The sequence below is a fragment of the Mus pahari genome, chromosome 8 (genome assembly GCF_900095145.1).
Source record: "Mus pahari chromosome 8, PAHARI_EIJ_v1.1, whole genome shotgun sequence".
Taxonomy (NCBI): Eukaryota; Metazoa; Chordata; class Mammalia; order Rodentia; family Muridae; genus Mus; species Mus pahari.
Window position 1 is genome coordinate 78,263,695 of NC_034597.1, and position 11,626 is coordinate 78,275,320.

The following is an 11,626-nucleotide window of genomic DNA, read 5'->3' on the forward strand; positions in this document are numbered from 1 at the left end:
AAAAGAAAAGAAAAAAGAAAAGACAAAACTTTCCAAAGTGATTAAAATCAGAACTGGATATGTAGACTTGTGTGTGTGTGTGTGTGTGTGTGTGTGTGTGTGTATGTGTGTTATACAAAGTACTCTTTAATTGTTCTATAACCAACAGATCCTGAGAAGATTTCCTACAGTTATTATTACAGAAACTACAGAAAAGCTGGGAGAGCCACTGGATCAGCCAAGGTTATGGGACTGTCTCAAGTGTTCAGTGCTTTTATTTGAATATTACCACATCAACAGTACCTTGGCTTGCTCAGCTCTAAACACTGCAATTGCTAAGAAGGTCCTCACAATCTTCTGCCTTCTGCCTGGGTTAATTGCCCAGTGTGCACAAATAAGATATTCCCATACCTAAAATTAAAACATTGCAATATGTATTTAGAAATCCTTAGAAATTTTAAAAGACAAATTTATTAATAGTAATTTATGACAAAATTTCCCTTGTAATTAAACTAAAATTTAAAAGAGGTGAAACAAATTTTTATATAAATAAAGGGTATATTTTATTTAAGTACATGTATTCACATAACATTTCACATTTGTGATGGAAACGTATTAAAGACTTAAATCATATCAGTTTCAATACCTTCTACATTTCCTAACTTCATCTCCTTAAACGCATTTTACATTTTTGTATTTAATAGAATCAACTTGTTAATTCTCTTATGAAACAGATTAGACAAAATTATTCTGTTCTATAGCACAACAAAAGGGAAGCAGGAAAATTGAAGATTAACAGGTTTTAGTAATCTTTCAGATATCAGTACCACTTTTTCTGTTATGAAAAAGGATTTTGTCTTTATCTTCCTTTTATGTATTCTGTAATGAATATTATAGCATGCTATTAACTTCTAACATTATTATTTTTATTCCAAAGCAATTCCTTGGTGTTAATTACTAACAGTCTGTATTTAATAATTTACTTATTAGATTATAGACCTCAATGATATTCCATAAAAAGAAATTAAATAATCTCTTGTGTTGGATGGATTGTCGAGTTGGTTCTTAACATTTTACATTCTTTACATTTGTGTCTAGGACTAAAAAAATACCCTAAAGAGAAATTTTTTATTAATGATTGTTCCTATTCATTATAAAATTTTTTATGCGTTAAGCAAATATTTCCTATAATTTAACATATTTTAAATTTTATCTTCATTGTTCCATATAAAGCCCCCAAAACATGTTAACTGAAAGAATCCAGATCCAAAAATTATGCTACATTGTACCTGTTTTATATAATTTCATTTGTATAAGTAGGTTGAACATTTAAATCTTTCAAAGTACAAATTCAAGGTAGATTTATTGTGCTTTAGGGAAAAGTATGACTCCAAATATTTTGTGAGATTGTTCATAATTTAAAATAATCCTGAAACAAAGAATTTTTGAAATCTGTGCAACAAACAAGTATTTTCCTTAGATGATAAGCCACTTAATTACAAAATAACTAGTTATCACCTCAAAGCACTCATTTCCTTACAATATGGAAAACTGACACACTGAATAAGATGAAAAATATTTAGTCCTGTCTAAGCATTTCTCCTTCCAACATTACAGATCTGCTATGTTTCTAAATAACTGCCAGGGTAGATGATTAAAAGCAGAACACTTGAGTCTGTTCTAAAACATCACTGATATATAAAAAAAAAAAAAAAACAAACAAACAAAACAACAGGTTTTAACAGATGGGTTTTTATGACACACAAGTACTACTAACCTCCTTTGGTTCCTCTACAACTGTCGGGAATAATACAAAGTCAATATTAGAGGGACTTTTATGTGCCCCATGGGTAAACACAGCAGGTTCAGGAAAGTCACAAAGTGAATTGCAAAGATCTACAATGTTGGAAGAAACACAGACTTAGGATAGCACTTGCATTTTTAGTTTGATATTTAAGTAATGCCAATAGGAGCAAGGGGAAAACACAGTTGAGTTCATCTCTTTGGGATGAAAAGGGATTAAGACAAAATGGAAAGCTTAACACATCAGATCCATGCTAAGAACAAAGTTTGCATTGGTTGCTAGCTATTTATCATAGCAGACATACAAATAATGACTGAAAAAATCTTTTCCTTACTAAAATACAATGCCTGTATTTTACTTGGTTTTCTGAACAGAGTTACACATATCTTCCTGCAGTGGAATTATGGTTGTATTGAACTTACATTATTATTGGTTATGAAATGTTTCCAATACACAGGCTTAAGGAAGACATTAGGATGTTAGAAGTTAGTGAGGGATATAGCACTTGGCATCTTCAGAGCCCCAGTGACTCATTCCCACTCTTGAAAGTGAATCTTTTGATCCAAGTTTTGGGCTATATGAGATAGCACATGATATATAGAGATGTTTGTTCATTCATGGGTATTCATGTTTAAAAGGAGCTGTAAAAATTTGATTGTCAAAACTATATTAATCTTCCAGTTTTGTTCGCTTACAAGGAGATGAGCTGATCTTCTATGGGTTGCTTTAAGTGAAAGACACCATTATACATACTCAGACTTGATTTCTATTTCAGACCAGTGTCTTAAGGAGCTGCAGGAGCTAGGTTAGATGGAACAGAGTACAGTCAAGCTGTGGGCCATTGTAAAGCTCCTATTTCTAAAAAAAAAAAAAAAAGGAATGTGATATGCATCTGGCTTTCTGGGAAGACCTAGGAGGTTCATAACAGAGACTGATTGACATATTGATGAATTCTGTTTCTCAGCTTTTTGATTATCTCCCTCCTCTGTTATAAATACTCTGGAAAGCATTTATCTATGTTCTCTGATCATAGAATTTTCTGATTTTATTTAACTTGTGTGGTTCATTTCAGACCCTGAGAACATCAGTCTAAGTGATTCTCTAAGTTGATGGCTGGATGTGCTGATGTCCATTAAGCTGAATGCTCTTGTTTTTTGTTTGTTTGTTTGTTTTTGTTTTTCAATTAACCCCTGCACCAGAATTCCCATCTTCTGTTCACGGGACCACATTCAGCAAATTTTTGACATATCAGACTTGAAGTTTATCCATTCTATGTATTTCCCCAAAGGAAAATACTCCATGTTTTGTGTGTGAGTAGATAACAAGTCAAGGGAGCAGTTGAGTTCCAGCATCTTGAGAACTGACCTGTCAACCTCAGATCTGCTTGGCCTCAGTACTGTTAAGCCATTCCGTTGTCCAGTGTACTTACTTAACATAATGACTTTGTGTAATATAAGATCTAGCATTTTTCTTTTTGTATTTATTTGCTTAGTTTATTCATGTATTCACCTTACATTCAGATCACATAATTCTCCTTCTTCTTCTCCAGGTTCCACCTCACACCTCCAAACCCCCCTTTTTCCATCTCCTTCTCCTCTAAGTAGACCCCACCATGGGTACTAATCTGCCCTGGCAAATCAATTCACAACATGCTCTCCCACTGAAGCTAGAAAACAGTTCAGCTAATGGAAAAGAATACAAAGGGAGGCAACAGGGTCAGAGTCATGCCCAACACTAGTTGTTAGGAACCCACATGGACACTATGCTGTGTATCAGCTACATATCTGTAGGGGGGCTAGGTCCAGCCCATACATACTCTTGTGTTTATGGTTTGGTGTCTGTCTGTCCCTATGGACCCAGGCTAGCAGACTCTGTAGATATTCTTGTGGTGTCATTGACCTTTCTGGCTCCCACAATCCTTCATCTCACTCTTACACAGGACTCCCCAATTTGTGCCTAATGCTTGTCTGTGTGTCTCTGCATCTGTTGCCATCAGCTGCTGGATGAGCCCTCAAATGACAGTGACATTAAGCTCCTGTCCACAAGCATAACAGAGTATCATTACTAGTGTCAGGGTTTGGCTCTCTCACATAGGATGTGTCTCAAATTGAGTCAGTCATTGGTTGGGTATGTCCTCAATCTCTGCTCCATCTTTATCCCTAAGTAGCTTGTAGACATGACAAATTTTGATTCTAAGGCTTTGTGAGAGGTTTGGTGTGGCTATCTTTAAGCATCCAAATTTCTTGATAGGTTATGATAATACCACTATTTTCTCTGCAGGCTCTGTAGTACTCACTTGTTTTTTGTGTTTGTTTGTTTTTCTTTGCTTGAGTTTTTTTTTTAATTTTGAAAATTGTAATACATAAGCAAGAAATTACATAGGAAGATTTCTTTTTAGCTTTTCATAGTTCTTTTCAATAGTAACACCTTATAAAACTGAAGTAATTGTAAAGTCCAGCAAAGGGTTTGACCTCAATGGAATTCAACAATCTTGTTTAGATTTTAAGAATAGTCTCTTGATTTCTTTGGTTAGGGGTTTGCTCAAGTTCTATAATTGGAAACACTCTCTTATAATTTACTGGTCTCTGTTTCTCTGTCTATGTCTGCTTTTGTTTCTGTGTGTCTCTGATTTCTTTCTGACTGTTGCTCTCTCTCCTTTGTATCTGTGTCTGTGAATCTTTGTGTGTATGTGTGTGTGTGTGTGTGTGTGTGTGTTCTCCTGTTTGAGATCAAACCCAAAGCCATATATATATATATAATTTTAGTGCAAACATGACAGTTTGAATTTCAACTAATTCTCTTTATTGATTATTCAAAATACATACTTAAAAAATCAGTTTATAAGTCTTTGAATACAAATCCATTTCAGAATTATTGGTAAGTTTTTTGGTATCAACAAAGACATTTTAATTAAGTTGAAAAAATACAAACTATTCACAAATAACAATGGAGTTTTTCTGGATCTGATCTGCACTGGACCTGTATGCACGCGCGCGCACACACACACACACACACACACACACACACAAATACATGTAAATAAGAGAACAAGTTTAGAAGTGGGTCAAGAGTAGAAGGGGATAGCAAAGAGTAATGAGGTTAAATATGATCATAATAAATGAATAAATGAATAAATGCATCAAATTCTAAAACACAAAAGTAGTTAAGTAATTTATTAACATTAGTTTATACTAACCTTTCAGCTAAAGCTTACATACGTATCCTATATGCAGTCATATTAAAGATAATATTTATATATGTCATTAAATTTGAAAAACTTCAATATTCATTTATTCTGTATATATTCTTAAATGCCTTCATTTGGACAATAGAAGTAGAGTGAGAAACATAGACCAAAAATGAATAAGGGCCAATTAAAATATGCATATCATATGGTGGGAGGTATAATGGAGGAAATACTTCCATTAGCAAAGAGTAGTATGACGACTTTAGGGCACCTATCAGAGATGGTTTCAGACAATAACAGACATTCATAAAAACGTTTGGATTGAGCTGAGAGAATGTTTCACTCATGAAAGTACCAGAGGGTACACCTGTCTGGAGTCCCCAGTAGGCATAGACCACACCCAAACGCCACTTTCTAAAAATAAGGAGATCCCTTATTAAGCAAGGCAGAGAGACAAGGTGGCTGACCCTGAATCAGGCAGAAACAGTAAGAAATAGTTTTGCAGGTGTGCATTTTAAGAGGGACAAAGGGGGAGGTCTGGGTTAGACCTAACAGGAATTGGTAGGTTCTGATTAGGTATGATAATTAGGGTACCCAAAAGAAGATTTTTAATTGTTGTACCTTGGTGTTTTGATAGTTGATGATCAGTCTCATTAGCTATTGTTAGGAATGTAATTTAACAGTTTAGCAAGGGAGACGGAAGGAGGTCAGGACCTGTAGGCACCATGTTTGCTATGCTTGGGCCTGCAACAGCCTTTTGGTGCAGATAACTGAATCACAGGGCATTGCAGTCAGGGAAAAGGATTAGCCAACCGAATGAGAAGTGGCTTCTCCTAAAAGGTAAAGCCATCAGGTGAAACACATTTGAGACAAGCATTTGAGAATGCAAAAGGGGTAAAGGGTCACTATGGAGTATTCCATAGCAAGATGCATGTGAGCCTACCTGCTTTGGCTTTATCTCAGAATGAAAGACAAAGATATTCTGAGGGTCAAAAAGGGAAAAAAAACCCACATTTTCTTAAATTGTGTGTGTGTGTGAGTGAGTGTGTGTGTGTGTGTGTGTGTGTGTGTTTGACAGTTCAATTTAGGGTTTTTCAAAAATGTTAAGCAAAAATTTTGCTATTGACCTACATCTCAGCCCAATCTTATTATTTACATACTTCATGTACAAAATAGGCTTGCATGTATCTCAGAATGGCTTCACATTAAGTCTGTATCTAGGGTTGTACTTGAACTTTTTACCCTAATGACTCTACATTGTGAGTGCTGTCTTTCACTCGCAAATCTGGCTAATGCAGTATACAGTGAAGTCAGGGCTTCATGGACACTAGGCAGTCACTCCTTAAATCTGTTTCCCACTTCTTCCTTAAGTTTTAACATCTTTATAGTGTTATGTACTTAACAAGATTGTAGGGCAAAATTAGAAATATAATAAAAAACTAACACAGAAATGATGTCAGGTGAAATCAGCATAACTGAGAGTCTATCCCTAATGTATAATACTCGATGTTTTCTAGGTCATCTATGGTATCTGGTCCAAACAGGTGATGACATTTGAGAATTGGTTATCATAGTAGCTGTATTCAAGTCTGTCACACACGTTAATTTCCATAGTGATTTGTTGATTTATAATACGATTTTTGATGAATGAGTCATCAATTTGTATAACTCTCAGCTAAAAAAAAAACTTTACTGAATGGAAACTCATATATATATATATATATATATACAAATTGATATCAATGCAATATCTCTGACTAATTTTATGACTTTTAAATAACAGATGTAATTAATCTGCACTCATTATATCTTCAAATTAGAATGAAAAAATATCATTTCTTCTCAGTGTATTTCCAGAGATTAAATAAGTTAATGCTAGCAAAATGAGAAATGCAATTTTCTATTGGAAAAACATTGTTATTGATTTTATTAATGTGATTTTTTTGTTTATATATCCTTGTGGATAAATTTTTCTTCTTAGTTTTTCCAATTGTAAAGAACATAAACATTAGTAGTGGGAATAAATATTTTATGCACATTTTAAAAGGGGATCCCCTGGGGTATATATTTACTTGTCTTCTATTTTATAGGGTTAGTTTATCTTAAAATCTCCTGGAAATAATAAAAACATTCTTCAACATATTTGCATTCATTTATACTTTCTTCCAGCAGTGTGTAACAAAGAATTCAGCTGCAACACAACTCCAACTGACATTGTCAGCTAATTAATATTTTTATATGTTGACTTCTTAGAAATGCCTGTGTATATCATCAATAATATAAAAATATTTACTTAAAATCATATACCTACTTCCTGCATACTTGAAGTGTCAAAACTCTTCCAATTATATAACTTTTAAAAATTAATCTCAAATTGATGTTTATCTATAGAGAAATAATATATAATTTCTCTTGTGAGAAAATTAAGTTCTTGTTGTTACTTATCACAGAGTTACTTTATGTGAGAAAGGATGACTGTTAACCTCAACCTGTTGTGCCTTTGACTCTATTTCTGTTGTATTTAATTGATTATCAATAGATGTATCTCTTGACTCATTGATGAAAATTCTGCTAGTCCCCAAACACTCTGCAGTAAAAACTGTCATTCAAAGATCTTATGGCTGGATTGGTGTTCCAATTCCTTCATTTGAGGCCTTGACTGGTTACTGAAAATGGGCAGTTCCCCATAACTAGGAGTCTTTGAAAGGGGGAGGGGGAAAGTGATAGGGGGGTTCTGGGTTTCTGAAGGGGAGCCCTAGAAAGGGAAAAATATTTGAAATGTAAATAAAGAAAATATCCAATAAAAAAAATAAAACAAAGAACAACAACAAAAAGCAAAAATTATAGTTCACCTGGGTGGTGGCTCTCATGCCTTTAATTCCAGTACTTGGGAGTTGGGAGGCATAGGCTGGTAGATCTCTGAATTCCAGGGCAGGTTGGTCTACAAAGTGAGTTCTAAGACATTCAAGTCTACTAAGATTTTTTTCTGAGAAATCCTATCTCAGAAAAAAATTAAAAGGCCACAATTCAAATGGAAATTATATCAATCATGTTTACTGTCTTTCCGTTTTAGTATTCAAATAGCCAAAAATAAAACCCAAAAGTTTGAATTCCATTAATTGGCCTAGTCATTCTTTCATGGTTTCAGTTCATAATATGACATTGGAGACTGAGTTTCAACATGAATTTTGGTGAGAAAATCCATGTTTAAACAGTACCATAAAACAACTACATAATTAGGTATCTAAAAGTCATTTTATAATTGATAAAATCTATAATGATTACCTTTTTCAAATTTAAATTCTGATAGTATATTTATGCAATATTTTCTTATCTACAGAAAACTAACTTTTGACTTTGAAAATCTTATCATTTTTGATGGTTGTAATATTTTCTCATTTTATAATCTTACTATTGTTATTTTTATCTAGTAAATTTAAGCAAAGCATTATTTTTTGATGTTGAATACAAAAAGACAGTAAGAAAAAACTATTCTGCTTTTTCTCTACAGTCTGTTCATAGATGTTCAAATTTTGTTTCTAAATATAAAACATCACAAAATTGCCCACATTTTACTGCATTCTTATGAAATTCTGAGGTCTGTATCCATAGGATAGGAAGTATCTTGAGAGAACGTAACAATAAATATTTTGTTGTTTTTCCTTTGGTAGCATCATCAATTATTCAATTCCTACCTTTAAAATGAAATCCAAAACACATATTTTCAAATTTAAATAATAGCTGAATAATATTTGAGTATTTTAGTTAAATATTAAAAATAATCCTAATTTGTTAATTTAAAATCTTTATAGAAAAATATTTATGCAGAGGAAACAGCAGCTTTATTTAAGCACCTAAATGTGTTAGATTGTAAATGATCACCCACTACATAAGCTAACTTCATTTTGTGTGTGTTTATGTGCTATGGTTGCATGTATGTGAACATGTTCTCCTGTGCATATGCACACATATTTGTGCAGTTACCTGTTGAAGTCTGGACTTCATATTTGGTATCATTTTTGAATATGCTCTACTTTTATATTTTAATAACTTTTACAGTTCAGTCATTTCCTCTCCCAGTCCACACTCCCAGAGTTCCATATTCCATTCCTCCTTCCTGCTGTCCCCAAGAGGATGTCCCCATCCCTCATCCTCTACCTATGCCAGCCTCCTCATTTGCTGGGGCCTCAAGTTTCTTCAGGGTTACCCCTGTCTTCTCTCACTAAAGGCAGACCAGGCAGTCATCTGTTGTAAATGTCCACTATTATTTTATTAATAGAAGCTCATCTAGTTGAATTCAGACCTAACTGATCAGCTGGAGTAGCTAGCTAGCTTGTCATTGATTTCTTTGTATCTGCCTTTTAGTACTGGAATTTCAGGCATATGCTTTTAAGTAAGTTCTATAAACCCAAACTCTGATCCTCAGTCTTGTAGCAAGTGCTTGATAAAGTGGAAAATCTCCTCACCCAGACCCCAAAAACTTTTTACATATCCATATATACCATTATATTACAATAGTTTCCTAATTCTGGTTACTTGACAAAAAACAATGAAATATCAAATTACCTGAGGAAACATGTAATTGTTTAAATATACATATTTGTAAATAAATGTAATCATCTCTATTGTGAATGCAAAGACAAGTCCCTACAAAAATCCTGTATATACTAGGTGAGGTGGTCTGAAGAGAAATCATTTTCAATAATTCAGAAAGCACACAAAAACACATACCATTAGAACAAAAGGGCAAATGAAAGCATTTGGGAGAAGCTGAGGCATGTCTATGTCATAAAACAGTCACCCATTTATAACTATATTGTTGAGAAGATAAAATTAGAAATGGCTATCCATAAAACAAAACTGCATTTGGAATGGATTGAACAAGCTATGAGGAATGCACCATTTTTTTTTTCAACTAGCTAGGAGCATATTGAAATCTCTTGTTACAAATGTAACACTTTGAATTGTAAAGTAGAAAAGTAAATGGAGATAAAATGAGTAGAAAAGTAGATTAGAAACAGTATAATTTTTGCAAAATTATAAAAGACAAAACTACATAATTGAGTACTTAGGAAGAAAAATTGCTTAAGATATATTGGATACTGCATAATCTCTCAGAGCAAAAATAACAAAGTTTCCTAATGCCTGTGTCTTTACCATTATATTGCTTTTCCCAGTCTTAGTCATTTTTCTATTTAGTAGAGACTGGATTTCATTTTCTAAAATTGTTATAGAAATGGACTCATACATTATATATATTTCAAACTCTGATTCTTTTTGTTATAATTATTCTTAGACTCCTTACTCTTACACATGCATTAGAGGATTTTTATCTCCCTCCCACCATTCTTTTCTCTATCCCTCTCTCCATCTCCCAACTCCAGATTTCATTTATGGTTTTTCTTTTAAATTGACACAATCCAGTTTTAAGCCCTGGCCTCAAGGTTGGCTAGTCAGTCCTTTTTTCTTTCTTTGTGTATTCTTTGATTGTGTTAAGTTCACTTGTTTTTTTCCAATCAAGGAGAATGACATCTCGTGAGGGATGTATCCCCAAAGCAATAAAGTGAGAGAAGTTGCTTAAACTATCCAATGTACAGATATCCTAGGAAACTCTCATGCCATTCATAACCTGCATCATACCTGTTAAATTGCCAGAGCAGCTTTACCTAGGAACCTTATTTTCTATTGCACCCTAAGTTAAAGGGAATTCTGCAATGAGTATGATCCTGTGTCCCACCAGGATATAAACTTGAAATATTACCAAGACACCCCTTTTCATTTCCTTTCACTAATATGTATAACTTAACTAAATAGACGTTTCAAGTAGTCCTTGGTGGGATGTTGTATCTTTTGTATAGTTTGCATATCTAAAAATAAATACAATATATTAATCATGAAATGGATGATATTGGTATATATATATACTTTAACATTTTCACCAAGAAATTAATGATTAGTGATTAAATAGCTATGTTTTATTTTTTAGTATATGTTCAATTTCCTCAAAAAATTAAAACGTATTTAATAATGTTATATTCTGACCAAATATATGTAAGTGTTCTAGGTTTGCCACATTTTAGACCAAGTGGCATGTTCAAAATTCTAATTATCCATGTATCTCAGATGCCTTTATAATGAGTATGGCTAAGGTGACCAACAAAATCAATCATTTAAATGGAGGTTTGCTTGCAATTTAAGAGGGTGATTGTGGAAAACTCTGCTAATTAAGGTCAAAATCCATCATGACTTGATAATCTCTGGATTCTGCATAATATGGGAGATTCCCTTCATTAGCATGGCTTTTCTTTCTGACCTTGCTGGGAATTCTAAGCCCCTATATATGCCTCTACCTGAGGAATGTTGAGTAGCCTTAGTTTGATTAAAGTATCAATTTTCTTTCTCCAGATAAGAACTTGTTCAGCCATTTACTTAGATGTCTGAGATGATTCCTCGTGTGAAAGGGGCATTTCAGGTACTCTAAGCCCACAGTCAATGATATCATGGATGTTCCTACCCTTAGTCCCCCCAAACATGAATAAGTCTTTTTTTTTTTTTTTTTGCTTTTTCGAGACGGGGTTTCTCTGTATAGCCCTGGCTGTCCTGGAACTCACTTTGTAGTCCAGGCTGGCCTCGAACTCAGAAATCCGCCTGCCTCT